General features: G+C 44.1%; 1 long non-coding RNA gene across 1 annotated transcript; it reads left to right on the forward strand.

Annotated features, from left to right (window-relative positions):
• The first annotated feature begins 598 nt into the window (after positions 1 to 598).
• LOC128327877 (uncharacterized) lies at positions 599 to 19,647 on the forward strand. The gene is made up of 4 exons (XR_008308850.1): positions 599 to 798; positions 5,207 to 5,376; positions 16,149 to 16,281; positions 18,600 to 19,647. It is a non-coding gene; the product is annotated as an uncharacterized LOC128327877 (long non-coding RNA).
• Positions 19,648 to 27,500: the final 7,853 nt, after the last annotated feature.

Raw genomic sequence — 27,500 nt, forward strand, 5'->3', positions numbered from 1 at the left:
CAACTCCACTCCTCCCTATTTCCTTCATTATCTCCCTCACTCCAAGAGGCTGCCGGGGAAAGGGGAGAGCACAGGCCCCCTCTCTCCTAGATATGCCCCATGTGTGTATCACTTCCTTCATGCAACTGCTACCTCCATGTGCCTCAAGGCATGTAACGATGATCAGGCAAGGGGAGACAGTCGTCTGGGGGCCCCACAGCTTAGGGGGCACCCAAGAGACATGTCACATGCCTCCCCTACCCATCTCTGGCCCCAGCTTCCTTGATTAACTGTATTTTTTAAAAAATATTTAAAAAACATCCACCTTTGGTCAGAGGCATAACTACAATCACACATGGCAACAGCCCATTATCTTCCACTGAGGAGACATGCCTGGAAAGCTCATGGCAGGTTTCCCCCACTGCTACCCAGGACACGGTGGCCCTGGCACAGCACCATTCGCCAACTTCAGGGGGCATCGCGGCCACGCGGCCACCCTCCAAACTGGCTGGCTGAGGTCCAGCTGCCCTCCAAGCCCTGAGCTGCACCCCGTTTTCTGCTCCCACAATGCTCTGGGGTGCTCTCATTTGCATGCCTGCCTGCCTGCCACAGCTTCCTGCTCACACAGTCCCACCCCCGGCATCTGCTTAGCGAGACTTTCGGAGGAGTCAAGGGATTCCTTGATCGCGTTAGGCAAAAGTTTCAAAAATTTCCAGAGGCTGATCCAAATTTGCAGCCCCTCAGGGGTGAAGACAGAGAGAAAACTTCAATCCCTCACTTCCATTTCTTTTGGAGGGAAGAGGAATGACACTTCTGCAGGTAGTAAAATTGAAGGTGTGGGTTATGGGTTTAGCCGGGGAGCAGAGTTCAGCAGAATAAGAGGGGAATCCTTAAATGCTAAACGGGGCTCTCCACCCCTATCTCCCCCGCAAACCTGAGCTCCACTTTTAGATTTCATAAAGTGCAGGCTGTTGGGGCTCCTAAAACAAGCCCCGCCCTTCCTCCTCTGGCTTTTTGCTTACCTCTGCCTGAGAAATTGTTCAGTAGGATTAGAAAGAAAACTTACTGTTTGACACTCGTTTACTTTGTGTTGGTCCTAAATAAACCTCATTTTGGTTTGCAGATTTTCCTTCTGCTCCTACACCAGCTCCTAAGATTTTGGAAAAGACCCCCCCCATTCCCCCCCCCTTTTTTAAAGTGAAGACTGGCAATATACAGACATGCCCCGTTGCCACAGAAGATTGTTTTAACAGGAATTGTAACGCAGGCAGGATTATGTGGAGACAACCCAAAGTAATTGAGTGACATCCATAAAGCTATAAAAAAGGAAAGGAAAGGTTGTGGTCGAGTTGGTGTCCACTCCTGGCAACACAGAGCCATGTGGTTTCCTTGGTAGAATGCAGGAGGGGTTTACCATTGCCTCCCCCATGCAGTATGAGATAATGCCTTTCAGCATCTTCCTATATCGCTGCTGCCTGACGGTGGGGGGGGGGGGCATTTAAGAATCTTGTCTCATGGCCCACTCCAACCTAGTTACACTCCTGCCTTGAATCAGTTGCCAGCAGCCCCATGCACTCTTGTGAAGGGATGCTTTGGAACCAGCAAACGTCTGAAACAAGGCTGTGCTTTACATGAAGAGAGTTTTGTGTAAAGGTAGTTCAGAAAGTTAATAGCCATTCTTGACACAGAGCCACTCATCAACAACCCTGCTGTTAATTGCTGAAGCTCCCTTGTATATTAATGTGCTTTCAAATATCTGCAAATGGACACCCTAGTCTAATAAGCAAAATAGGTGCCATGGTCCTGCCTACACAGAAGTTCAGCCGCTCACAGAAGTAACTTGGACGCTGAGGAGGAGGAAAATCCAGCACTAGCCCCAGCCCGGGATCATGACAACAGACTGGGACTTGAGAGAGCCATAGGTCTGGGGTGCCCTGAGGAAGCTATCTCAGGGCCCGAGCTCCCTGAGCCCACTTCAGAGCCTGTCCCTCTCACACCACCATATCCCTCCCACATCTGTACTCCACCAATGACCACAAACTAAGCAGGGACAGGGAAATCAGAGGACAAGTGCCATTCCCCAGAGAGCTACCCCTTTAAGGCTTTCCCTCTCCAGGCAGGAAGGTGGAGCCCAGGAGGAGTAGCCTCCGCTGAGAAGTACTTAAGCACTCAGCCAACCTCTGATCAGTGTTGCGTCAACAAATCCATTCACATATTATATTCAACACTTGTACAAGTGTTGTACACAGATAGTCATTCACATGTTATGCTGAATGCAGGTACAGAAGTACACTTCCTATCTGTAGCATGTATTTGAAGGGTCTGTATCTAGGTTCACTCCTAAAATGAAGATAGGTACAGTCATTCACACAAACATGTGTATGAGTGTACAGACATAATGAGTGTACAGCATAATGTCTGAATCGGGCTAAAGGCTTCCCCTGGAACTCTACAAGGTCCTGAGGACTGAGCTTGCCTTTCCTTCCCTCAGGACAGGACAGGACAGCAGAGGAAGAAAGCGTGTTCTTAAATATGGATGTCTGGAAGCACTCAAAGCAACTTTTAGGGCAACCTGATATGAAAGAAGATGGGGCTCCTTTAAGAGAATGTTGACAAGGGCAGCTTGTCATGCAGGCCTGAGAAAAAGTGCACCTGCTGAACTTGCCTCTTCTACAAAGCTTTTAAGTACTGGAACATCTAGCAACTGAAAGAGCTTGGACCAAAGGCCTTTATAACTCGAGCTCCTTTACCCTTGGGGCAGTAGAGATCACTACAGAGTATATATAGAAGAAGAGAGAGGACAAACGATTGATAGTCTATTTCTTCAAGTTGGTAAATGTTTAGGGATGTTAATCACATAGTTTCTTCATGGCAAGTATGAATGAGTTTTTCCATTTTTATTCTATAAATGAAAAACAACAAAAATGGAGTCTACTCAGATGGGTCACTCAGGGCCAGTCTAGATGGGACATGGAGGTTCCATAACTTGAACCCTTGGCTATGGATGTGAAAATTGATTTGGGTACAAAATGATTAGTACCCAAATCTAGCTGATTCAGGTGATTTGGAGACAAAACCAATCATCCCCGTGGCCCATTGGCTAGATTCGGGTACAAATCAAATTGCACCTGATTCGATTCAAATTGATTTGAGATTTGGATCCCTCCTATTAATTCCCACAGATTCCCAGATTCCTTTTTTTTTTTTTAAAGGTAAGCTCTAGCACTTGTAGAAGTGGCGGTATGGAGCAAAATGTGTACTCACTATTTTTCAAGTGTTTGGATTCTTTGGTGTATAATAACTTTCCCTCAATGAATCCCTATGAGGATTCATTGCACACCTTCATTTCTTCTATTCATTTTGACTGTCTTTTTCTTTTTGACAGTGCCAGCTGTCAACTGCCATGTGGCCAACTACACCCCACTCCCACCTGCAAGGCAGTGGGGTTCTACTCAGCTTATGTTCTAGGATTCCGCCCCCCCCCCCCGCAAGTCTTTAGGCTCTTTTGGTGTCTAATAACCTTTCCTCATAATGAATCCCTATGAGGATTCATTACACACCAAAGAGTTTAAACACCTCAAAAATTCCTAAAAATATAAACTGAGTACCCAGTGGCTTGTGGGTTGCGGGGTAGTTGGAACATGGGATGCCACTAATTCCCCACTCTCACCTGAAAAGCAGTGGGGTCAAAATGAACAGAAGAAATGAAGGTGTGTAATGAAGACACCAAAAAATCTAAACGCTTCAAAAATACCTAAAAAACTGAATACTCCAGTGTATATGTAGGGTGGTGGTGTAGTTTACACATAGTAGTTGACAGTTGGCACTGTCCAATGATAGTCAAAATGAACAGAAGAAATGAAGGTGTATAATGAATCCTCATAGGGGTTCATTATGAGGAAAAGTTATTAGACACCAAAGAATCTAAACATTTCAGTATTCAATATTTCTAAAACTTAAAATGAGTGCCCCACTGTCTTGCAGGTGGTGGGGGTGGGGGTAATTGGCACATGGTAGTTGACAGTTGGCACTGTCCAGTGACAGTCAAAATGAACAGAAGAAATGAAAGTGTGCAATGAATCCTCACAGGGAATCATTATGAGGGAAAGTTATTATACACCAAAGAATCCGAACACTTGAAAAATAATGACTGCACTTTCTGCTCCGTAACTCTACTTCTACAAGGGCTAGAGCATAACTTTTTAAAAACATGAAAGCTGGGGATCCGTGTTACGGTTAGGAAATTGCAACTTTGAATCCCCATTGTTTCCTATGGCAGAAATGTTCAAATTCAGTAAAAACTAAAATGATGGGGGGCATCATCAGGAAGTCAGTGCAGGGGCAAAGGGTTAGATCCAAGTCCACATCTTCCTGGTTCAAATCTGGGTCTCTGCTCTGGGCTGAGTGGCATCCACCTCCTCTGACTTACCTTCTGAGTCAGAAGCTGAATGAATGTTCATCCATATGAACATTTTTATAACTTATTCCCCTTTGAATCTACTATGTCATTTTCTTGTTTTATATTTGACATTCCTTTCTTCTTACTCTCATCATGGCTATCATTATGCTGCGGGGTGGAAAGGCTTCAAGAATCCTGGGCACATGCTGAATATTATCACCATACCAAACATTCATGTTGTTTCACTTCTAGGATCTTTTTATTCACTTGGTTGTGACTTCTCATTGCCATTTCCCTCCCTTTTATTTACCCTCACAATCCTTCAACTCATTTGCCCACACACTCACTTACTCTGATTGGCTGTAGTGACTCATGTCAACTAATGAGTGATTTCATACAAGACATAGGTGTTGTTTTATTGATTAAAACACCATAGCCAATAGTATTAAACAGCAGTGTGGGCAAATAAGGACAAACACTATGTGGGCAAAGAAGGAAAAATGAAAATGGGAATGAGAACAACAGCAGCAAAACAGTGTGAAGGCAACAATTGAGAATAATCACCCCAAATGGGAGGTAATCGGGCAACAGTGATATAGGAATATGTTGAAAGGCATCATCTTATACTGCATGGGAGGAGTTAATGGAAAACCCCTCCTGTATTCTACTAAAAGAAAACCACAGGGCACTGTGTGTGCCAGGGATCGAAATCAACTTGATAGCACACTTTACCTTTACTTTTTTGACACTCATGAAAAAGAATGGAAAATGAGGTAAATATTTCACAGTTCAGTCCTAAACAGTAACTCATCCAAATATTCTTATTAGGAATTCTCTGATTAATGAAAGCACAAGGTTGTGTTCAAACCAGTGCTATTTGGCCCTGAAAGCAAACAGCAGAAATCACCTTAAGAACCGACTAGACATTTTTATGGAGTGGAAGAAGTGAGGGAGACAGCAACATATCAGATGGGTTGGACTAAAATCAAACTTCAAAGGTACAGACATCTTGGGCCAATATGGCTTTGTAAGTCCTTGTTATTCATCATATTCTTAGAACACTTCTTCTGCAATCGGAGCTATATTCCCTCCCCAAAATAAGGCTTGCTAAGAAAATCAAATGTCATTTCTGTAAAGCTGCACAACTCTGAAACTGTAAGGTCAGGGCAGGTTAAGGGGGACACTTGGAAGATTTAATAGTTGAAAAACAAGCTATGCCAGCCAGATATATGGCAGATTAACGTCTTTGATAAATCACTGTCCCCAATACAATGAGGTTGACATAGCAGGTGTAGTCAGAGAAGCCCAAAGGAAACACAGAGCTGAAGATGAATGATATCAAGCAATACCTTTAATGGAAAACAACTTGAACAGAAATGCCCTAAGCAGCCATGATTTCTTTTAAAGCACATGTTGTTGTGTGGTGTTTTTTTTTTTTTTTAAGAATAGTTATATTGCTTCAGTGATAATTCTTAAAACTGATGAATAGATCTCTGAATGTACTGTGACAACTCACTGAAATGAAGTACTTTCTGAACATAAGTTACATGGGGCTTTTACAATAGGTTTAAACGGATCTGCATTTCTGCGATTCCACACAGTAATGGTTTTAAAACTTTCTGTTTGTAGCAATAGCTTTTCATATCAACCTGTCTGCTAAGAAATTCTTGGCTGTCTGGAATGAAAACCCTGCATATTTCAGAGAACTCTGGGAAGTGTTCGAAGGTGAACTCAGTTTATAAAGAGTGCTGTGGTGGGCCTGGCGGGCCTCACTATTGTTCTATGTGAACAGGGAGTGACATTAGAGTAAAGTCATATTCCCTGCAACTGTTCATTTTAAGAGGCAAATAACAGTGCCAGGAACGTGTCTTTTTGGAAAGCCTGCCTGCCTGATATAAGCTGTTACCAGCTCCTCTTCCATGAATGGGGCCTCAAAAGTTGCTTTTGTTAGAGAGCTCAGGAGGGGAAATTAATTTATCTGCCCCAGCTACAGTGGAAATGCACAGCTAAGGGAGCACTGCCAATTACTATTGTTTGGAGACATGGAGTTAATGTCCCAAATAAAGTAATTTATTTAGGAAATCCATCAGGGAGATAGAAAAGACCTATCATGCCTCATTGCTAGCTATCTACATACAGGAAATGGGGGAAGGGGAGAAGTCAGAAGTTTCTCTCACAGGTGTGAGAATGAAACCGGAGACTATCAGTCTAGCAAAGGGGATCAGAAGAGAGAAAGCATGGTCAGAGGGGGAATGCCCTTCCTGGCTATCTCTCCCCTTAATTCCCCTAGTGGCCAATAGGGTTGCCGATGCTAAGAGGAGTTGTCATCAGGAGCTGCATCTCCAACACCCCTTCTCATTGTCTCGTGCACCAATCTACGACTCCCATCTTCTCTCGAAGAAACTGGAACTCATCTCTTGGTAGTGGCTTTGGTCATCTGCTACCATATCTTGAGTTGGTAGTGGCTTGGTCAGCCCATCTGCTACCATGACTTCAGCTGAACTAGCCTACTCTCTTGTGCCTCTTAAACATAATGGTGCTTTGCGTCTATGTGCTTTGTTCGAGACATAGTATTTTCCGCCAGAGGGATGCACCCTTAGTTGTCCTCAAACATCTCAATTGGCTTAGGCTCATCAATTCCGAAGTCTAACAGTAATTTGTGTAGTCATGTGGTTTCTTGACATATTTGGCCAGCTGATATGTGCTCCACTTCTGTGGATGAAAGTGCAATTGACTGTCTGCTTCCGGCTAGTCCAATTGACTGCTTCTGGCTAGTTCAACTGATGGCTCAGCCTCCATTGAAAAACAGGTTTCCACTTGTGGACTTGCAATTGGTTCTGTCCTTGACCTAATCTGCATCCATGTATCCTACTAGTCTGGGGTTGCTGCTTGCTGGTATCAAGAGTATGAAGTGTGCTGTACCATTCTGGGATCTTCCCAGCCTTTTGACTGTGGTCCAGTCATTCTTGCTTAGTGTGCTTCTGCTTCTGCTCAGAGTTCCCACTGCTGCAGCTATGTCTGGTCTTGTGACTGTTGCTATGTACAGAAGCTTCCCAATTGCTCTTCTGTATAGACCAGGCTTGTTCAACTTAGGCCCCCCAGCTGTTTTCAGCCTACAACTCCCATAATACCCAGCCACAGTGGGCAGTAGCTAGGGATTATGGAAGTTGTAGGCCAACATCTATAGGAGGGCCAAAGCTGAGCAGCCCTGGTATAGACTGTTGTCTGGCAATGGCTCACTGTCCTGATCTTGCTTCAGGAAGTTTGTCTCCATTGGTGTACTGACCTCATTGGCCTCTGTCAATTTCAGACATTCTCTAGAAGATCCTTTATCTTCTGTTTCTGATGGAGAAGGTAACTTCCATCCTCATGTTCTATTTGAATGCCAATATAATAGGAAACAAAGTTGATGGCTCAAATGTTATACGGGGCTCAGCTGGGACCCTATGCTAACTATTTGCTCCTAGAGTGGGTCTAAGCCAGGTTCTTAAGAACATTATATCTGACTCCCAAATGCATTTCTAATGCAACTTTGAGACTAGAATTGGGCATTATCTCAATAGAAGCCAGAGCCTGCTATTTAATACTAATAAATTGGGCAAGAATCAGGGCACTCTGGTCTCCTTCCTTTGTTACTGTTGGATAGGCACTGCTTGAGTTAGGGGAAAACTGTGTCAGGAAACTCCATACCTTTGGCTTTCATCTGAGGCAGTCCTCTCTGTGGGTTTGGACAGGGCCAAAGAACTTATTATATGAAGGATCTGGGACACTGAGTTTCAGAAAGACCTGTTGAGGACATCTAGGTCATTCCTCCTGCTTACAGGTGAGAGGAGAACTCGCCCAGCAGATTATCTGTTTCCCCCCACTTTCCCCAAACATAGATGGGCCTTTTCCAGGGCCCATATGAATGCCCTCCCTTCAGAATTATTGGTTGGTAGATACAATAGAATCCTGATTGAAGAGAGATATTGCACCTGTAACTCTGATGAGATTGAATCAGTTGCACATGTGCTCCTGCGGTGTGACTTTTACGTAGACCTAAGGCGAAGGTTAATTGACCCTCTTTTACATAATTTGCCAAGTTGATCAGATGAATTCTACACCAGATATCTGCTAATAAATGTGAATTCATCTATCACACACAGAGTTGCAAAATTATGTTGTTCTGCAATACGAGTTCGTAGCACTCTGCTCGCTAATGGTTAGATCCAATGTACAGTTATGTTATTAATATGGCTATGTTTAAAATTTTATATTATTTTAGATTTTGTGTTATTGGTCAAAGACGGTAATAAAGACTGACTGACTGACTGACTGACTGACTGAATATAATAGGAAATGCTTCCTAGTGCTTTCACTTCTACTTCTTTGTTTAGGTGCTCCACAATCTCTTTTGTTTCTTTTCATAGGAAATAATAAAGTCTTCAACAGAAGTCAAAATTTAAGTCAACATAGGAAGCTGCCATATACTGAGTCAGACCATAGGTCCATCTCGCTCAGTATTGTCTACACAGACTGGCAGCGGCTTCTCCAAGGTTGCAGGCAGGAATCTCTCCCAGCCCTATCTTGGAGATGCCAGGGAAGGAACTTGGAGCCTAGATGCTCTTCCCAGAGCGGCTCCATCCCCTAAGGGGAATTTCTTACAGCGCTCACACTTCTAGTCTCCCTTTTGTATGCAACCAGGGTGGATCCTGCTTAGCTTAAGGGGACAAGTCATGCTTGCTACCACAAGACCAGCTCTCTTCCCATAGACCAGCTCTCTTCCCATATCTTCCACATATCTTTTTTTGAATAGAGTATAGGCAGGGGTCAGCTTTTCCTTCTGTGAACCTTTCCTTGAGTAACATCTCATTTAGCTTTTCATTCCATGCTCTAGCAGTTTGCTTCAAGCCATTTATGCTTTTCTGGACTTTGCATACAAGACTCTTTTCCAGGTTCTTCAAACCCTGGTGGCTGCTCCATGTAGATGCTTTCCTCTATTTCTCCATGCAGAAATGAACTTTTCAGATCTAGGTGATCAGCGTGCATCTTTCTTGTTGCTGCTCTGTTGAGAAATATTCTTACTGAAGTATGCTTCATGACAGATGCAAATGTCTCATCATAGTCTTCCCCATATTTTTGAGAGTATCCTTTGGCTAATAATCTGGCTTTATAGCACTCAATGTCTCCTCCTGCACTGTATTCAGTTTTGAAGACCCATTTGCATTCTACTGATTTTCTTCCAGCAAGTAGTTCCACAGCCACCTAATGGCACAGCAGGGAAGTAACTTGCCTAGGGAGCTAGAGGTTGCTGGTTTGAATCCCTGCTGGTATGTTTCTCAGACTATGGGATATCTTCCCATGTGCAGGGTTCCAGGGCCTCTTCCCTTCTTGCCATGTAGGAGAGTCTACTGGGTGGAACCTCATTTTGGGGTCTTTGTGAGTGTCTCGCTTCTGGCTCGATTTCTGTTTCCCCTTCTGGTTCTGTTTCGCTGGTTAGCTCCAGGCTTATGGAAATTTCTTCTACTTTTGGTTCCTTTTCCATCTGGGTCTTTGGTCCAATTTCTGGCACTTCACTTGTGATTGACCTTTGTCTTTCATCAAAGTATACTATATTGTGTGTTCTCATTGTTCCAGTGGCCACATAAAGTATTCGGTATCCTTTTCCTCCTAGTGTATATCCAAAAAGTATTAATTCTTCACATCTGAGGTTCAATTTATCTATTTTCTCTTTAGGAGCATATGTATATGCTTTTGATCCAAACACTCTGATATCCTGAGTTTGTTCCTGTACCATAATTCAAAAGGTGTTACATCTGTTGCTTTGGTTGATAGTCTGTTCTGTAAGTAATTGTCAGTCACAACTGCTTTTCCCCAAAATTTGCTTGCCAATCCTGCATCCTGCAACATGCACCTTGTCATCTCTAATAGGGAATGATTCTTTCTTTCTCCTATTCCATTCTGTTGTGGGTTGTAAGGGATCAGATGCCATTGGGGTGTTAGTTCATGTTGAACTAACTTGTTCCCTTAGGTAGTTGCCCATTTCCTTTGATGTGAATTTACTCACATTATCATTTCTTAGTCTGAGCTTTTCTGCCAAACTTGTTCTCACTATTGCAAAACAAACAAGCAAACAAAAACACAACTCCTTAAATTTCTCCAAAATTTGACTTTTCTCTTTTAATGCATAAGTAAAAATGTATCCGGAGTAGTCATCAAAGAAAGTCAAGAAATATCTGATTCCTCCTGATAATTCAACCTGCATTGGTCCACAGACATCACTATGAATCAACTCTAAGGGGTGCTGTGACTCTCTCTCTCTCTCTCTCTCTCTCTCTCTCTCTCTCTCTCTCTCTCTCTCTTTTTCTGGAGAAAGCTTTTAGCTCCCTTGCTTTTCAAACAGACACATGAGGAGTCATTGTCTTTGCAGGGCTGAACTTTCAAGCCTCTTGCTAAATCCCCTTCTCAAACTGAGAAATTAAGTTCTCAATGTGCAGATCTTCTATGGTATAATTGTTCACATTGCTTATGCAAATATCATTTTGCAACATTGGCTTTCTTGTTAATGCAATCAATCTCATACAAGCCACTTTTCCTTTAAAGAACTCTCAGTAACAACTCCTATTTGTCTCTGATGTAACAATGATCACCTTTGAACTCTACTCAATAGCCTCTATGCTTGACATATTTGACTGAAATTGAACTGCTTTCAAGTGCAGGGACATAAAGAGCTTCCTAGATTCTCAAGGTTATGCTCCTTCCCTTTGGCATGCTTTCCCTCTGCAGTGATCTTTCTGCCATCTGCTAGGCTTATTGATGTTTTATAATTGAAGTCCAACTTACTGAACAGTTCATTGTCTTTAATCACATTTGCAGTTATGCCACTATAAACAATTAAATTCCCATTTAATTGTTTTTAATTATCATTTTTTATAATGGGAATTTCATCAGATTCAACAGTTTCAAAAATTACTGAGTTTACTCCAAATCCCTTCTCTGTGTTTCTGGTTTGCCGAGATTCTGGGTGATGAATCATTCCCCTTGGAATTTCTTTCAGCAGGTTCTACTGCTGTGGCCAGGTCTTTTGTTCTGAGAACAACTGGATTGCAAATGGACTGGCTTCCTGCTCAGCCAACACTCACTTCTCTTTTGTTTGGTCTGAAAGACTGTAACCTGACTCTTGATTCAGGAAGGAATCCTTTCCTGCTAACTGGGCAAAGAGGCACCTTTTTAATGTGGTGATTCTCTTTATTTAGCAGGGGGAGAATAACTGGCCCTATCCACCCCCAGCACAGTACCTCCAGTGACTGTTGCTGGTGTCTTATCTTCTGTTTCTTTTAGATTGTGAGCCCTTTGGGGACAGGAATCCATCTTATTTATTTATTATTTATCTATGTAAACCGCTTGGAAATTTTTGTTGAAAAGTAGTATATAAATATTTATTGTTGTTGTTACATTTTTCATTTCACATCTTCTTGAAACATCCAGAATTTAACACTCTCAGTTAAACTCTGTCCTTATTTGAGTTTCATATTGCACAGTCTCACAATCAGATCAGTACTAGTATTAGTTATCTTTCAAGCATGCAGGCATTTTAAATCTCCAAATCTTCTTTAGCTATGCTGGAGCAATAATTGAGTCATTCACATGCAAGCAGATGAATCCATAGACTTTTCTGCTTTTGGCATCTCATGCTGCTTGTTCTCTAGCTGCTTCAGGTCTGTCCTCCTCCAGGACACTTTCCAATCCCTGAGCCATGAGAAAGGATTCCTTCCTGAATGACGACATTTCAAAATTAAATCCAGCCAGCTTTGGGATTGCTGCCTGTCCCTGTGCTGCCGTCTCCATGGCGAAAAGTTTCCCTGACATTTCTCTGGAATGCCTTTCCAATCAACCAGGCTTTCCACTTATACTGTGCTTTTTTGTCTGCTGTATCTGGGTTCTCTGGGCTCAGTGGGCCCATAAACCTATTAGACAGCTCAGGAGGGGAGATTTTTTAAATCTTCCCCAGCTACAGCAGAAGTGCACAGGTAAGGGAGCACTGCTAATTTATATTGTCTGGAGACATGGAGTTAACCTCCCAAATAAAGTAGTTTGTTTAGGGAATAATCAAGGAGATAAAGAAGACTTTACATGCCTCATTGCTAGTTACATACAGGAAGTGGGGGAAGGGGAGAAGATGGAACACTCTCTCTCTCTCTCTCTCTCTCTCTCTCTCTCTCTCTCTCTCTCTCCCTCTCTCTCTCTCATATCAAACCTGAGACTATCAGTCTAACAAAGGAGGATCAGAAGAGAGAAAGTGTGGTCAAAGGGGAATGCCCTTAGTGGCTATCTCTACCCTTAATGCCCCTAGTGGTCAATAGGGTCACTGGTGCTAAGAGTCGATGCCATCAGGAGCTGAATCTCCAATACTTTGGGGTCAACAGTTATAGCAGAGCCCTCACTCTTTTAGTGACAGGTTTGTCTGGTCCCCTTAAGACTAGGACAGCCACTTGCTTTAACAACAAGATGACAAATGTAAAAAACAAAAAGTGAGGACTGCTAGTCTATGTATACTGTACACATATACAGATCTGTACGCAGTTAAGTTCTTCAGACAGTATTTTCAATGGACGTAGAACTTACATTCCTATCTGTACCCTGCATTTGATGGTCTGTACTCAGGTTCATTTTTAAAATTAATACATGCACATGCATTCACACAAGCACATGGATATGTGTTTGGACACCTGTGTGCATGCCCAATATAATGTCTGAATAGGACTCATGTGTAATGATTTTTTTTCATGGGGAATCTCAAAGGTATGACAAATTCCATGACTATCTGTGGTCTGATGTGATATAGTAATGAACAGTTTTCCATTACATTTGCTTAAAACAAGCTTTTGCTAATCATGGAAGTGATCAAGTGGAGAGAAACTGGGACATATAATGCATGTGCAAACAAACTAATCCACAAAAGTGGATCAGAAACATGCTATTCTCTTCAGGAAAGATGAAAATGCAGAGCATTTGGTGCAGTAGCTGGTTGGAGAGTCTGGAATTGGGATACTGTGTTCCTAGATTTCTGGGCACTGGGGCAACAAAGATTGCATTAAACTGTATGTGTAAGTATGAGTCATGAAGGACCCAAGCCTTCACCTTTAATGCATTAAACAATGTCACAGAACTCTCTGTTCACTCCAATTGCCATATTTCATTTATCCACAAATGCACTAGCCTCTGCATTATTAATGTCGATTGAAACTTACATATGCCTACAAAGCATACAAGTTAAGGAACTCTGCAGGTAGCTATTTTAATAGTTCCCAGCAGGTGTTTATATATTAAATATCTACCCCAGCCTTGCACTTCTTTCAAAGACTTTCCAGATTTCATAGAAGGGTACTGAGCAATTAATGTTGGTAAGAAGGCACAGACTGCAGTAGTCTTTGGGTTTTATTAAGCAGGTCTTAATGTAATTTTAAAAGGAGTATTTAAGCAGTAGATCCTACCATCATTCTGTGATTAATCCCCCACCCATGTGATGGTTCATGGGCTATTTCCTGTCAGGGTTAGGTTGGAGAAGGCTCTCATCTTATATTTTGTAAGAATTTATAAAGGTACAATCCTAAGCATGTTAATTCAGATGTAAGTCTCGCTGTACAATGGGACTTATGCTGTATTTAGTGGGCTCAGGACTGCAGTTTGAATGACTTTTCTCTTAAAAGAAAGTGGCTACCATCCTGACTACCAGAGCAAGAATGTAGCAAAAGCATCCCCACTTCCATAGTGCACTGGGGTGGGCATGGATATATTTTCATTGATCTCCTCTGCCTCCAGAAGTGCTCTGTGCCTGCCAATATGTCCCTGAGGGTCACACAGCCCTCATATGCTTGAGCCTACCACTCTCCTCTCCTCTCTTCTACACTTCATCTTCTACTCTAGCCTCTCCCTTTTCAAACAGAGCCCTCCACGGAGGAGGCTGAAGTGACTCTTTGTGCACTGCTGCTGAGCCAGGTGGCAGTGGAGGGAGTGGAAGAGGAAGAAGAAGGTGATGGCAGGTGAGGCAAGGCAAGGCAGCAACAAACAGGGTGGTGAGGAGGAGGTGGGGGCAGCATTTTGCACCCTGTCTCAGTCCCTCAAAGGCCTGTACCACCCCTGCACCCAAAGTGTGAGTGGTACAACTTCTGATGGATAATTGTAGCAAAGTCCCAATAAAAGAGAAAGAATGGGCGGCCCTTATTGGCCTCTGGGCTTTGCAAATGTCCTAATTCTCAACCTCACTGACCATTATGCACTATTCCAGGTTTAGATGATGAAGCAAAAGCTGCCAGAGATCCTGAGATAGCTTGTAAGAGATCCAAACACCAGCTGGATATACTTCACAGTTCATGCTACCAGTCTGGCTTCCAGCTCTCACAAACATCTTCAGGTTTAAAAATTGCCATGTAAACTTAGATGGCTAATAAGCAGTGCTGTGAAATGTCTAGATTTATAACCTCCAAAGAACAAGTGAATAATAAATTAGAATACTAGGAGAATGAGTGTGGTAACTAATACCAAACTGGGGAACAACTTTACGTAATGGAAATGTAAACAGAAGATTTAATTGGTCCAAGGGGATCACTAGTGTCATTAAAGATGCAGTAGAGAATGTGTGCAACAAACCATCTCCTGACACTGATGAGCGCAGTAAGACTGAGACCATTGTAGAACTGCAAGTTTGGGAGAAGGAGGCAATCACTTCATTCACATTACTGTCACTAATACCATGGGCACCTGCTTAGTCCATGCCAGAGTCCACAGATGTCCATATCTAGTTATAATTGCAACATTTTTCTTGAGCCTCTACATTCGGGACACTAGAAACAAATCCAATGGCAGAACAATGACTATGATTTCTCGAGGGCCAGCACCCTGCTTTTTAAACTTGATAATCTGAGTTGCAATTACCCTATCACTTCAGTCCAATGAGCTTCCCTGCCTGCAACACACACCCCTCTCTCTAAAATTCCACTTGTCCTTTTCTTGCTTTCTTGACTTTTATTTTAATTCTCTTAGATTGTTAGCTTGTGGACAGGTCCTTCATTCAGTAGCTGACATACTGCACAGCGCTTTTTGCAACAGTCATTAGGAAGTGCACTTTTTCCGTGTGATTTTTTTTTTTTTTTTTTGGAAACGGTCATTAGAACATAAGAACAGCCCTGCTGGATCAGGCCCAAGGCCCATCTAGTCCAGCATCCTGTTTCACACAGTGGCCCACCAGATGCCGCTGGAAGCTACAGGCAGGAGTTGAGGGCATGCTCTCCCTCCTGCTGTTACTCCCCTGCAACTGGTAGTCAGAGGCTTCCTGCCCTCCAACTAGTAGCCGATGATAGACCTCTCCTCCATGAAGTTATCCAAACCCCTCTTAAAGCCATCCAGGTTGTTGGCTGTCACCACATCTTGTGGCCACATTAGGAAGACACAACAATGCCCAGGATGTGCTAAATGCATACAGGAGGCTGCATGGTATGTCAGTCTTTGTTTTTAATGTTTCATACACTACTGAGTGTTCTTTAGTGCTTCTTATTACTATTAGAAATAACAACAAAATTCTCCTATTATTTCTGATGGAGGAAACTGATCCATTTAAGCATTCCACTGTGCACATACAGTGTAGATGAATTCCCTCCATTGCAGTCAGTGGGGCATCCAAGAGCTCCTTCTACACATCTGACAGGAAACAAAAGCAGTAGAATTATCTTTGTTCAACACGTACTTTTGAGCATTTGCTAAAACAGCAGACTAAAAATACATTTTTATCCAGATCGGGAACCAGCATTGACCAGTGAATTTAATTACAGAAGATAGTTGTTCGTCATCTAAACTCCACATAGAACGCCAGACTTTCTATGGCTAAGCAGCTAGAATGGAGGAAGATGTGATGACTCCATGGCCAGGTGAGACCTACGCCACTTAACCACCTACAAGCAGTGGTGACACTTTACTCAGTTATCAATTTAGTGTAGTGGTTGGAATACCTGGATTGGGAATAGGAAGACCTGAATTCAAATCTCTGCTCACCAACTGGTCTTGAGCAAGCTACTATCTTGCGGCCTAATATACTTTACAGTGTTTTTGTAAGGATAGGTCTGTAGCTCACTGGTAGAGTGCTACATGCAGATGGCCTCAGGTTCAATCCCTAGCATCTCCAGGAAGGGGGAAAGATGCCTGTCAGTAAAGACAAATAATACTGAGCTAGATGGACTAAAAATCTGACTCAGTATATGACAGTTTCATGTGTTCATAAGGGAAGATGAAAGATTTCTAAGCTGTGGGAACTTCCAGGATGGTGTACAATCAATAGGACATATGATGTCCTCATCTCCTTGAAAGAAAGTTTTGTTACAAATGTAACAAATATGTAAAGAAATCATTCAGGTATGATCACTAGCCCATTTGTTGATGAGGAAAGAGCTGCCACCAAAGCAAAGAAGGGAACAAAGTTACTGCAGGGTAATTGAACAGTGGCAGCTAAGAAGCTCTCTTTCCTGCCCAAGGCAAGTAAAGAGTGAATGTGATTGGAAGTGTTCTCCAGCTGCTCCTGTTTGTATTGACCAATGAGGGAGGCTGATTCACGCAATGGGGTCCTCATTCATTGTATGACTCAGCCCTCAGAGAAGCAAACACACATTCCTTATTCAACCGAGTTTGAAAAAGTGTATTCAAGCTAAGTTGGATTGAACAAACTGAAGCCATACGCTATAGGCAATTGATGGAATGAAAAATAACTTTCAGGCTATATATTGTGGGTTTTGCAACCACCTCTGTGTAGGACAGGGAGTGCCCAACTTGAGCGTGGGTTGCCAGAGGCATTCTGCCTGCAGAGGACACAGCCTCTAGTCTACTTACTTTCATTTTTATCAGCAAAACAAAAAGGGCGCTCTTTTGACATGTTAAAGAGAAACCCATTAAGGAAGTAGCAATCGACATTCACTGAAGTCCACACACTCCCAATGCCATTTCAGTGCTAACAGGACTCTCACACATGTGATATTTAGGACACAGTTGACAATGTAATGTTTTTGCCTTCAAAAAGGCACCGGCATTGAGCAACAGACTAGAACACTGACTTGCCTGCAGGAGCAGCTCCCCTATGAAGCCAAGTGAGGTGTCAGCCTCAGGTGGCAAGTGCAGCTCCCTGCCCCTCAGGTGTCACCCCACTGGCTTTCCCCCAGGCTGCCCCTGCCTCTGGCTCACCACCCCACCCCCTGAGCCAGAAGCCTGGCACTGATTGCCTCCCCAGTTCCTCTCACTGGCCTCTTAAGCGGCATCCTCTGTCCACTGCTGCTTGCTTAGCGGGCAGTAGGCATCAACATATGATGTGTAATCATTCATTATACTATATTTCCCTCAGAACCAAACTAACTCCAGATATGGTCCTCATTGGCCTAATGTTAGCAGCAACAGGAAACTCCCTTTAATTCAGCCTTCCAGTCTATTTCTCACTGCCACCACTGCCCTGCTACTCCTGCTCGCACAAGTTTTCTCCCTTCCCCCTCCACCAGACTTGTCCACCTTGTCTCCTTCATTCGGGGAGGCAGGTAGACCAGTTTGCTGGAGGGGTGAGTGAGCACAAGTGAGCTGGTGCAGCGGTGGCAGCAAGAGGCAGACCAACCAGCAAAAGTGAGTGCCTGTTGCCTGCTAGAACAAGCAGCAATGCCAGCCAGTGAGGCATCAAAGAGGGATGGTAATCAGTGCTGGGCTTCTGGCTTGGGAAGCAGGATGGTGAGTCAGGGGTCTGAGGGTATGGGCAGTGTGGCAGGGGCAGAGTAGCATCAGGCTGACCTGGGGGCAGGGGCAGCCATGGCGGGCAGTGCAGCAGACTGTAAGCCACTTTAAATGGCAACAGGCAACAAGCTCCTCTGACTGCTGGATAGCTACATGGGAAAGGGCAGTACAACTGAAAACGGGAGACTGAAGTTCAGGTACCAGCATGGAGACCTGAATGAGCAGTTATGCTAGCAGTGCTTCCTGAGTTTCCCCCATGTAGAGCCCTGAGGCAGGATACCTGTAGTGCAGGGCTGCTCAACTTTGGCCTTCCTTCAGATGTTGGCCTACAACTCCCACAATCCCTGGCTATTGGCCACTGTGGCTGGGGATTATGGAAGTTGTAGTCCAAAAACATCTGGGGGAGGGCTAAGTTGAGCAGGTCTGCTGTAGTGGTTCTGAAAATATGCATCATTCTTCTGCCCTTAATTTCTTTTGTGTCTTCTAGGTTTTTGTGTGTGCACTGCTTGTGCCAAAGTGCCAGATTTCCAGTCTCTGCTGGTAGACTCTTCATCCTCGAGACAAAGGACAATGTGATGTAGCCTCATGCTATGGGTTTTGAATATGTGACCTTGCATACCCCTAATGGTGTGTCATGACTCACTGTAGAGTTAGTCTCAAATCAATCCTACCCTTTGTTGTGGCCGTGGGCAAGGAAGGTGGTAGGAGCAGTCATCTAGGTTCTCCATTGACTGCAATGGAAACATTTAACAGAGGCCACCTTTTTTTGGCAGAGTTTAACATCACACCCTGAGGCTGTTCTCATGAGCAACCAAGCCTGGGTTTAGCTGTCACTGAGAACTGCCAGGATTCACATGGATCCCTGACATGGCACCAAACCCAGCTTTCAAGCCCGGCCTTTAGCAGGGCTTAATGGACCAATTGCACCATTAACCCAGGCTCTGGAATTGTGTGTCAGCGTGGGTTACCAGCGTGAGCGCCCATCCCCTGGGAGATTCATCTATTGTGGGATTCCCCCAATGCACCACGCTCATCACGCAGTGCTTGGGGGATTCCCCCGGCCTCTGGAATGCTGTGCTGGTCATTGCTGTGGTGATTGTGTGCATGGTGGTGTAGTTGGTGCTGGTCTGGGATCGTCTGTGGGGAAGGGAAGCTTAAACCTGTCTTTCCCCCACCCGCCCGTGTGACAGTGTGAAAGGTGCCCCCTGGGTGTGAACCAACTTATGGGTAAACATAAGATTCCAACTAACTTCTGTTATTCTGCCACTGTATCCTCCAGCTTGATCTGGTTCCTTAAGGGATCCTACCATAGGTGCAAGAGTACATTATACTGCTATCATTCTTTCCTTTCAGCATAGTGTTAAACTCTGCCAGTGCAATGGGAGTTAAGGAGTAATTCTATCCCACACAGCAAACACAAAACACGGATGAGGTGCTTGCAAAGTGTTTAAAGTTACAGGTTTTGTTTTTGTTGTGATTACATTTTCATTTAGCAAAAATAATGTTGGCTATATAATAAACTTAAATCTGTCCAACCTTTCTAGTCATTGGCTAAATTGCTGTGATTTCAAAGAACATTTATAAGCATTCTAACTAACTGGTGAAGGACAAGGATCAGTCCATGAAATGTTGATAAACAAATTATCTGCTGAAAGTGAAAGGACAAGTTGGCTGGAAGCAAAACATAAAATATCACACGGAGCCCACGGACAGGGTCTGAGGTAAGGAGGCACAAGAAGAGGTGGAAAATGTTTGAATTTCACACAATGTTTATTCAGAACTAGTATTTTTAAGCCCGTTATGATAACGGGCGCTAGCTTTCTCTCCCGCCTTTAAGTGTTTTTTTTTTCTTTTTCTTCCACCTTTCTGCTTGTCTCTCTCTCTCTCTCTCTCTCTCTCTCTCTCTCTCTCTCTCTCGGTTTTTTTTTTTTTCATTTTCCCCTCCTCCCTCTGTCCTCCTGCCTCCCGCTCACCCGCCCTCCCAGCTTTCCAAAATCCCCTTCCCCGCTCCTCCCCCCAATTGATTACGGGCCAAAAGGGCCCATGAGAAGGCCGTCGCCCCCGCCTATCGCCCACCCAGCTGCCCGAGCCCACCTTACCCACTCCAGCCCGCGATAGTCGGGCGAAGAAAAAAAAAATTATTTGCACAGTGGAAGTGAGGAGCTCAGAAACAGAGCTCCTCTCTGTGCTATGCTGCTGCCCAAACTGCCGCTATGGACGCAAAGGACGCAACGTCCTTTGCGTCCATAGCGGCAGTTTGGGCAGCAGCATAGCACATAGAGGAGCTCTGTTTCTGAGCTCCTCACTTCCACTGTGCAAATAATTTTTTTTTCCTCGCCTGACTATCGCGGGCTGGAGTGGGTAAGGTGGGCTCGGGCAGCTGGGTGGGCGGGTGGGCGATAGGCGGGGGCGACGGCCTTCTCATGGGCCCTTTTGGCCCGTAATCAATTGGGGGGAGGAGCGGGGAAGGGGATTTTGGAAAGCTGGGAGGGCGGGTGAGCGGGTGGCGGGAGGACAGGCTTCCCCTGCCGCCTCTTCTCCCCTCAATCACCGGCCGGGCGGTCTCTGGAGGCGCCGCTGCCATCCTCTGCGGCCGGCCCGGGCCCTTCACGGTCGGCTCTGTCCCGCCGGCCTCAGTTGGCCTCCATTCCGTCCCCCGTCTCCCCAGCTTGGTTGCTGTCTCTTCTGGGCGAGGCGGCGGCTCTGCCGCCGCCTCGGCCAGTTTCCCCCGCCGGCGCTTCTCTGGCTTCTTCAGGGCGGCCGCTTGTGGCCGTCCAAGATGACCGCCGGGTGCTGGCGGTCGTGTCTCCCTTGCCCTGTTCTGGGCCTGCGCTTCGCGCAGGCGCAGAACAGGGCAGGGAGGCACGAACACACGCTTGGTGGCCGTCCACGGACGGACACCAAGCGTTTTATTAGAGAGGATAATCAGGTGGTCTCTATAGTAAGACATTTGGGCAGAAAATGTTCTGGGTCAGGGATGAAAGTTTGTCATCTCCAAATAGGGACTAACAATGCTGAAGACTTCTAAGATGACCTATAAATGACATTGACTTGCTCTTAGAACATAAGAACCTAAGAACAACCCTGCTGGATCAGGCCCAAGGCCCATCTAGTCCAGCATCCTGTTTCGCACGGTGGCCCACCAGATTCTTCTGGAAGCCTACAGACTGGGTTTGAGGGCATGCCCTCTCTCCTGCTGTTACTCCCCTGTAACTGGTACTCTTGATCATTTGAGTACACCATATGCCCCAATAGTTTCTCATTTTTCAAATGCCCAAATTAGGTTAAATGTTGACTGCCTCATTCTAATAGTTGAAGCAGAAACAATCTTGACATTGCATCCTTTCTGTAAATTGCACAACTCATATTAGATGAGTAAACATGCTGGATCAGAGCTCTAGCATGTGAAATTGTAAGGCTGTGTACAGACTGAACATTTCCAGAACTGGGGCTTCAGTTTGTCCCTGCCCACAACACAGTTCTGCCTTCCCCACCCCACTGTCTGAAGACTCCTCTCAAAAGGGAGAGAAAAACTGGTTCCACAGGAATGTATAAGGCTGCTTCAGGCACTAATTGGCTAGCATTTGTGACATCATTGAAGCCTTGTAAATAAGAGCAGCCCTGCTGGATCAGGCCCAAGGCCTATCTAGTCCAACATCCTGTTTCCCACAGTGGCCCACCAGATGCCTCCAAGAAACCCATAGGCAAGAGTGAGGGCATGCACTCTCTCCTGCTGTTGCTCCCCTGCAACTGCTATTTAGAGGCACCTTCCCTCTGAGGCTGGAGGTGGCCTATAGCCCTCAGACTAGTAGCTGTTGATAGACGTCCTCCCTGAATTTATCGTAGCCTTTTTTAAAGCCATCCAGGCTGGTGAGTGTCACCACATCCCGTGGCAGAGAATTCCATAGGTTAATTATGCATTGTGTGAAAAAGTACTTCCTTTTGTCAGTCCTAAAATTCTAGGCAATCAGTTTCTTGGGATCAGCCCTGGTTCTAGTGTTATGTGAGAGGGAGAAAATTATCTATCTCTCCACACCATGCATAATTTTATAGACCTCTATCATGTCGCCCCTCAGTCGTCTTTTTTCTAAACTAAAGGGGTTCAGGTACTGTAGCCTTACCTCACAAGAAACCTAAGTAGTAGTAGTTTTGCAACTGTTTTTAAAGGTTTGTTTAATAAGATGAAGGATGTATGTATGTGCACTTAAACATATAATTGCGAAGTCATGTATCTAACAGCATATAGTACAAGCCTTCCTGCTCATCCACAGCAATACTCTGCAGTTCCAGGATGATCTTTCTTAAAGAAGATACAGTATTTTCACTGAACTGCATTTTCCATCTTCAGCACCAGAGCCAACATCTCCAGGGTTTGAACACATTTTTAAAAGCTCTCTGTCCCTACAGCAAGGCTATCACCCCTAAAGCAAGGTTTGCCCTCCTACTTGTCTTGGCTCATCCTGATATTGAGGCTGTACTGGTGCTAGAGGCACCACAGCTGTAAGGGAAAATCATTCTGAAAATGTTGTACCCTTACATAGCTGGAGCATGTGGGTAAACTCATGTCAACGAGTTTACACTTACTGATGAAAAGAAATATCACTAACTGAAAGATTAGCCCAGTCACTGGCACAGTCTTAGATGGAGAGCAGTCCTAGTGCTATGTGATGAACCTAGCTGAGGACTGCCAGTGAAGAATGCTGCTTTCTTTTAAATAGCTGCATGGCAGGGAGAAGTAGCTGTAGCACTGTGGCGGAAAGAGATGCACCCCCAATGGAACTATTAAAGATGCTGTCCGGAAGTGGCATTTTTACTATAAGCAGAAAAAATGGGTTACAACAACCAAGGCCTGCAACACAGGGGTAGGCACTGGTGAGCAGAAGCCCAGAGAGCATCCTCAGAAGGCCCCACTGCCAATCTCTGAGACTATCTCTGTGTTGATTGCTGTTATGTGGTGGTGGAGCAACTCTCTTGGTGAAGAGAGAGTCTGTCGTCACCTGATCTCTCCTATCCAACCACCAAGGTAAGATCAACCACAATCTATAGGGGGAGGCCACTTGAAGGGGGGCAGCTTGTTGAGAACCCTTGGAAGCTGGATCTGGCCCTGATGCATTGTTTATCTTTATTGGAATCTAGGGGTGTGCACGGACCAAAAAAGCACAGTTCGGTTCAAATTCAAATCAATTCATATTGAACCCCGTTCCAAACTGATTTGGTCAAACCAACTGGTCTGGTCCATTTGATCAAACCAGTTTGGCAGTTTGGGCGGCCAATATACTTGTAAAGGGTAATCTGGTGAGGATTCCCCTTTACAAGTACAGGGGTGGGGGACTCTGCTAAAGGTAAGGGGTGAACAGGTAGAGGTGGTGAGAGAGGTAAAAAGCTCCTCGCCCAGCCAGAATGCTGCCAGCACCACCACTCACTACTGCTCACCCTCTTGGCATGGCTTCAGATGTGTTCCCCCCTCCTTTACCAAACTGCTGGCTTGGTGGTGGCTCCGTTCTGGCCTCCGCACATCTACTATCTACTAATACTAGTAGACAGATAACTACTAGGATTAGAACTCTTTAATCAGGATTGCTGTGATTATGAGAATGCTGGCTATATTTCAAGAGACTATTCTGAAGGACCAGTGCACTCTTGAAAAATGAGACAAGAACAGACATTATTTTGAGATGTCTCTGCTTCCAGACAGTAGGTAGAAACTTTAAAATTTTACTTAAGATTTTTTTTTACTCATTCTAAAAGAAAAATTATTAAAGGAGTGTTTCCCAAGTCTCCCCCAAATTCGATTTTTTCCACTGGAAAAGTTAAAAAACAAAAACAACAAAACCAAACCCAGGGGGGAAATATGAGGATATGTATCATCTTCCCAACACCATATTTAATTTTGGAGCCTTTACACCTCTAGACATGGATATGTCAGGAAAAGCTTAGAAAACTAATATTGAAATAGTTATGTATTTCATATTAGGCACACTTATCAAGTTTTATGTATTTTATGTATTTTGTTGTTGTTGTTTCTTTTTCTTGTATTTATGCTGGCCTTGGGCCAAAATAAACAAATACATACATACATATTAGGCACAATGTATCAATACATACATATTAGGCACAATGTATCAAAAAACCCAGTTCATGACTTCAGCCATGAAATATAAAGTAGCACTAAAGAACAAAGTGCCTCTGAGCATGTGGAAAAAATATTTTTCTCTCAATGGAGTTACTATATACTGCTAGGGATATTGAAACTTCCCCCCGCCCTGCAAATATTTCTGCCTTGACAAAAAGTGACATTGTGCATTTGGGCCTTTTAAATGCAAAAGTTCATTTGTTGTTTTCAGGGGTAGGGCTTTCCAAACTCTTATTTCATATATTAGTTCAGATCCCAGCATTATTGTATATTGTTCCATATTTAAAGGCATGGAGACATGACTTAATTGCACATTTCAACTTTGGAATTGGTAGGGTAGCCCTATTCACTATTAACCAGCTTACTATCATACTGTACTAAACAGCTTGTTAGAACTCAAAAAGTAGCCCAAAGTGTTGATTGGCTAGCAGGATGCTAGACAGGACAGTCAACAGGCCAGGCTACTGTGCCTGTTTTCACATTCCATAACGACACAACAGCATGCAAAACATAGTACTTTGTTTTCATGGATCCGTGGTGATGGTTTGGACACCTGGAAATTGCACAAGCAAACATGCAATTTTCTCTCCCCAAAGTGAAAATACTAATATTTGTTGCATCTTTCAATCCAGTTTCTAATATCAGTGAGTAAAGAAAGGACTTCCAGGAAAGGTGGCATGATAAATTTGAGCCCTGACACATTTCATTAACAAATTAAGCACAGTTCACTTCACTGCTAAGTGGCCTCCCCGCTAGCTATGCCACCTTTTGCTGCATTACAAAGAAAACTAGACCAAGGATGCATAAATTTTTGCCAGTTTGAAAAGCAAACATCAGGAAACTGTTTCATCTAAGGGGTCAATGGGATGTTGTATTGTTACTGATCGTTGAGCACCATAATGAGAAAATATGCAAATTCTCAGCACTTTAACCCATGAGTCCAATATTTACATAATGACTCTATGATAATCATGTGGCATTTGCAAAATATGCAAATGTTTGTGTTCTGAGTAACCATAGTGGATTTAAACTCTTTCACTGAGGACTGCATCATTTTTGTAATAAAAAGGACAATTGATAGTTTATTGGATAAATCTTTGCAGTGAGAACCCAGTGGGGCTTCACTTTTGAAAAACAAGGGTTAACAGATCAATGAAACCAATTCCTACATCCTGATTTGCTACTTAGAAGGCAGGACAAGGGTTCATTGGTTTGAAAGGTATCCAATAGATCAGTTTGCTTGGTGAGCTTCCATCTATCTTTTGGGAAAGTCTGGAGCAGGGATTCTCAACGTTGGGTCCTCATATGTTTTTGGACTTCAACTCCCATAATCCCCAACCAAGGCCACTGGGACTGGGGATTATGGGAGCTGAAGTCCAAAAATATCTGGGGACCCAACATTGAGAATCCCTGGTCTGGAGTTCATGAGAACCTTCTTAGGGGTTCCACAATTACAGTAGCTCCATAATGGCAGGCAAGCTTCCATTAATGGAAAGTTTCCCCTACAAAGCTTTCCTTACAATATGCAGCCACAGACGAATATGAATATGCTCTAGGTTCTTAGTTCACATGGGGTGACACTGTAGTCTAACAAGCCTAGCAACCCTACTGTGTGAAGCATGTGTGCCTCACAGAAAATTCTCAGGACCCTCCACATCGTGAAGGGGTTCTGTGGAAGACATGCAGGGCTTCCTCAGCAAATGTGTCTTCCCTGAAAGTAGATGAAAACCACTGATCTAGTTCAAATCAGTGCCCTTAAGCAAGACTTCTTTACTCTTAAAACAGGATTCCCAACCTGGAGACCCCAGATGTTGTTGAACGTGGTTCCTGCAAAAGCCTCCTGATCCCAGTTCTATCATTGTGGAAGCTGCCCAGTCACTGTCATGACGCTGGGCTCTGTCAACCCCTGTGGACAGAGATGGCCATAAACTGGACTCCATTAGTAGACACTAATTCTATGGCCTCTCTGTAATTGAAAATTGTGAATTATCAAGCTTGCATGTCCTGTTATAACCCTCTATTGCGGGAGAAACTGACAAGCAACCTTGATTCTCTATGTCACAACAAAAAGGATGCAGTGCTTTCCCTGAAATAGGTAGCATTTAAACTAAGTAAGCAACTCATGCATACCCCCAGACACTCAATGGATTGCGCCTCCAGATCCATGGCTAATTCCATAGAACTTTGCAGATGGCCCCCGAGGAAAGGACGAGGATTGAATACCTTACTTTTGATGACCAGACCTTCTTCGGATCCAAGAAGGATGAGACTATGGAATGTATTCAGAAGCATGAAACACAGCAAAATCCACAAGCTCTCTTCTTCAACTACCACAAGAGCTAACAAAACCTTTCAGGCCCAGAAGGCATCTTCCTCCTTCAGATCCCCGGTTCCTTCACAATCAGACCATTCCTTTCATCAGCACAGATACTATCAATGCAAGAGAAAGTCTTTTCCTGGGTCTAAACCTCCTCAGTCCAAGGCCAAGACCCCACCCTACCATAAGCGTGCCTGACTACCCTCAAACTGGAACACGATTGAAACCCTACATGGATGTATGGGGATGCATGACCTCGGACAACGGGTCCTTACTATCATATGTTTGGGTTATGCGACAGAATTCCAAGAACATCCTCCAAACTCTGGAACCAGAATCACTTCCCCACACATTGTTCTCTAGGAAGAAATAGGTTCACTTCTCCACAAAGGAGCAATAGAACCCGTCAAGGGACATCACTCATAAGGCTTCTTCTTCTATTTTACTATCCCAAAGGACGGCAGGCTATGCCCAATCATGGATCTCAGGGAGCTGAATGCTTTTATCAGCCACAAATGCTTCTGTATGCAAATCATTTCAGACATCTTACCTCTTCTCTCCAAGAACATGTGGTTAACTTCCATAGATTTAGATGATGTCTACTATCACATGACTATTCGTCCCAGCACAGAAAGTACTCACATTTCCATGTATGGTCCCACATCTTCAAGTTCAAGGTCATGCCATTCAGACTTCCTTCCGTCCCATGCATGTACACAAAATGTATGGCAGCTATGGTTGGACACATGCAAGAACAAGTTCAGATTTTCCCTTTTTTGATGATTGGCTCTTCGCAGTGCCAAGTCTCGTCATACTCCAAGATCATCCATTCATGACCGTCACCCTTCTGCACAGTTTAGGACTTGGGATAAAATTATGCAAAATCCTATCTTCAGTCCACACACCATATAAAATTGTTGGGGATAGGTTTTGACACC

This window comes from Hemicordylus capensis, chromosome 5 (genome assembly GCF_027244095.1).
Source record: "Hemicordylus capensis ecotype Gifberg chromosome 5, rHemCap1.1.pri, whole genome shotgun sequence".
In the NCBI taxonomy this organism is placed as follows: domain Eukaryota; kingdom Metazoa; phylum Chordata; class Lepidosauria; order Squamata; family Cordylidae; genus Hemicordylus; species Hemicordylus capensis.